The sequence below is a fragment of the Orycteropus afer genome, unplaced genomic scaffold (genome assembly GCF_000298275.1).
Source record: "Orycteropus afer afer isolate SDZICR_OR568_19922 unplaced genomic scaffold, OryAfe1.0 scaffold00235, whole genome shotgun sequence".
NCBI lineage: Eukaryota > Metazoa > Chordata > Mammalia > Tubulidentata > Orycteropodidae > Orycteropus > Orycteropus afer.
Window position 1 is genome coordinate 4,740,488 of NW_006921822.1, and position 3,518 is coordinate 4,744,005.

Sequence of the window (3,518 nt, forward strand, 5' to 3'; positions counted from 1 at the left end):
TGTTTCCCTGGAATAACATTTTGCCCAAAGAATAGTATACCTTAGAAACCATTCTTTAGAATCATGTACCTTAACAATCATATTATGTTTTAGAATTAGGTATCTTAATGATTATTTGTTAATCCTGCAAGAGATGTTAACCTAATTAATTAACCAATACGTTTGTACGTGGGAAAATGCCTTTGGGTATGAGAAAGAGTAAAACTTTAACTTTTAATTAACACTTGATTGTTCTAAGGAAATATGTGATTGTATTGTAAAAGAATATTTGATTATATACTTGATTGAATACTTGATTGTTTTAAAGAAATATCAAAGAATAATGATGTAATCGTATACTTATGGATAAGTAAAGCAGAGCAGACACATCATGGGTTGCTCTCGCAGAATATGCAGGGTGTCCACCTGGCCCCTGTTCCTTAAATAATAAAAAAGAAAACTATTAATCCTTTCATGTCGCTTCTTTTTGTGACCTGTGCAGTTTTGCCGGATGCAGCACTATTTCACCCACAAGAGAACCCACCAGCTCCTGAGACACCATCTCTGTTGGGATCTACATCAGTGGCAGCTGGACTCTTGCAGCCAGCACAACCAACTGCTGAAGAAAGGCATGTCTAATTTCTGGACCCAAGGCAACCAGCTGTGCAGCCTCATTTCAGGGGTCATCCACACCACCTCTAACAAAGAAAGCTGGTGGTTCAAACCCACCCAACTCCTCAGAAGGAAGGTTGGGCGATCTATTTCTGTAGTGATACCACCTCAGAAACCCAAGGAGGGGTCACTACAAGTCAGGTCTGACTCGAAGACACATAACAACAACAACAAACAACGTAGCACACTACCAGGCAGTGGCTGAGCAAGCTGTGCACTAGATGCACAAACTCCTTAGCAACTTGCTCCAGGAGCTCACCCAAGCCTGTGAAGAGGAGCAGAAGCAGAGGCAAGAGGAGGCCCTGGTCAAACAGCCAGAATCACAGGCCCAGCACAGGCCAAAGGCACACAAAGAGGCCCCATCTCCAAGCCAGGGCTCAGGAGGGAAAGAAGTTCAAGACATCAATGTGAAGGGACCAGAGAGTGCAAAGCAGTGGTCCCAGCTGCTACAGCATGCTTGAACTCAGTGTGCCTTTGCCTTCAAGGTGCTGATCAGCAGCCAAGACAGTCAGACTAGAAAGATCAAGAAGGACCTCTAGAAGGCTGCCACCATCCCAGTGAGCCAAATCTGCACCACTGCAGGCTCAAAGCTGAAGGAGAGCCACCAGATCCATAGCCTGCTCTCTCGAAATCCTGTTCAGTCAGCTGGGTGCTCTATGTCTGTCCGCACTTCACCCACAGGGGCTGAACTTTGTCCAGTACAATGTGACAGAGAAAACTGTGAGGCAAGGAGAGGAGGAAGAGGTGGCCTCTCATCATGAAGCAGCCTTCCCCATCTTGGTTGTGGCATCCAGGATCTGGGAACCCCACCCCAGAGTAGGGAACCTCATTCTCACTCATCTACATAAGAAGTGTCTTTACTCTGCCCCTTCTATCCTCCTTTCAAGGAGGGAATGTCTTTGGAAGACTACGAGAAGATGCTTGGCTACTGAGTAGAGGATTCCAAAGGATTCCACTTTCTGGAATGCATATCCAGCACGATCTGTTTCCATGCTGCCATCCTCCAGCTCTGATAGCCCTAGGGGAAGCCGCAGGAGATGTGGCTTAAACTATGGCTGGTTGCTATGAATTGATTCTAAGTTAATGGCAGTGAGTTTGGTTTTTGGAGTTGGTGTTGGTTGGCACAGATCTTAAACATGAAGCCCCTGTCAGAGCTTACAGCTACCCTTCTCTTTGACTTCCTGGACATGTGTGGCAATGCCCTCATGAAGCAGTACCAGGTCCAATTCTGGAAGATAATCTTTCTCACCAGCAAGGACGACTGCACCAGGAATGAAGCCATCACAAGGCCAAGGCAAATGGCTTCCTTCAGATGCCTCAAAGAGTCCCTGGCATAATGCTGCATAAGGAGATTCCTCTTCCCAGGGGCGTTCTGACTTCCTCCTTCTGGTGCTGCTGATGTCATCTCCCACCTTCTCACCATGGCCTAGCTGGATTGGCAAAGAGGCAGTAATAAGGCCACTAGAGACAGCCGCCTTTGGGAGAAGTCCTGTCAGATTTCCACATCTGCCAAAGAGGTGTGTCACTGATGTGTCCCTTGTGCTTCGGAGAGAATATTTTCATGGCTCACAAAACCTCAGTGTCCCTTAGCAGATTGGGTAGCTTTTCCCGGGGTTCCCATGACACACTAAGTGGAATTGGCCTGCTTCCCTTCTGGGGAAGTTATGAGAAGAGGTGTTTATTTCCTTGGTCTCTAGTACTTTTCAGAACATGGTAGATAGCTTAACTAGTTAATTTTGACCTGAAGGGAGTCCCCTACCTTTCTTCTTCTCCCTACCTCTGACTAAATGAATTCCCAGGAAGACTGAAGACTCATCTTGAGATCCCCCTTTCCATTAGACATTCATAATTGACACCCAATTCCTTACAGGCAAGTCTGGCTTAGGTTCTGTGTGCCTTTCACAGCTTGTGATACCCTCATCAACCTAGAGCATTGACATGGGATGTAGACATGGCACTATAGCCAAATTGCTCAGGGATGGCTAAGGGTTAGGACTGTTGGCAGATCCTCTGTTGAACAGAGGAGGACTGTTGGTCCTCCTCATTGAGGATCTGGTCCCTAGATGCTAGGGATGCTTGACCCTGGAGAGGTACCACTTTGTCTCTCCTACTTGGCATTAGAATGGGCTGACATAGAGCTTTCCACATTCTACATAACCTGAGCAGCACTATACAATGAATCAGGCTTCCACAAGGATATCAGGGAGAAATTTACAACCAAATGGTCATGGCTCCCATGATCAATGATCAGCTCTCCAGGCTAAAATCATTGCAAAAATCCATAGCTGGCTTATTCTGGTTAAGAGATGAGGATCTTTAGATGGAAAGACTAATTCTCTTGTATACTTATGTTGCTTTGTATGTATGTGTGTGTGAGGATGTGTAGGCATGTGGGTGTTCACCAGTAAGCTGGATTCAGTTGAAATGACCAATTATAGGAATTGGTCATGATGGTGTCAAACCCTTGGTATGAAAGTTTTGTTCCTTCAAAGCCATTCTCCACATTGCCCATTTCCAAACTAATAATACTAATGAAAGAGGACAGTTGGCCAGCTCAAAAGGACCCAGATGAGTGGAGCTGGGGCTAGGAAGGTGAAGGTTGTCTGTGACTGAGGTCACTGAGGAGGAAGGTCTGCCTGCAATGTGATGACAATGACAGCATTGGAGAACTTCAGGAGCTGGTGACAAACAAGATGGGCATCCATTGGAACAAGATTGTCCTGACAGAGAGCTCCATCATTTTTGAAGGGCTGCATGTGTACATCTGGATGACTAGGAAATCCGTGATGGGATGAAACTGGAGCTCTATTACCAGGAAAGAAGAACTCCTTCCTTCCTCTCTACAGGGGTGCCTCCCCTCCCCATTT

At 46.1% G+C, this 3,518-nt stretch overlaps 1 pseudogene; it reads left to right on the plus strand.

Annotated features, from left to right (window-relative positions):
- The first annotated feature begins 490 nt into the window (after positions 1 to 490).
- LOC103203962 lies at positions 491 to 2,050 on the plus strand (annotated as a pseudogene).
- Positions 2,051 to 3,518: the final 1,468 nt, after the last annotated feature.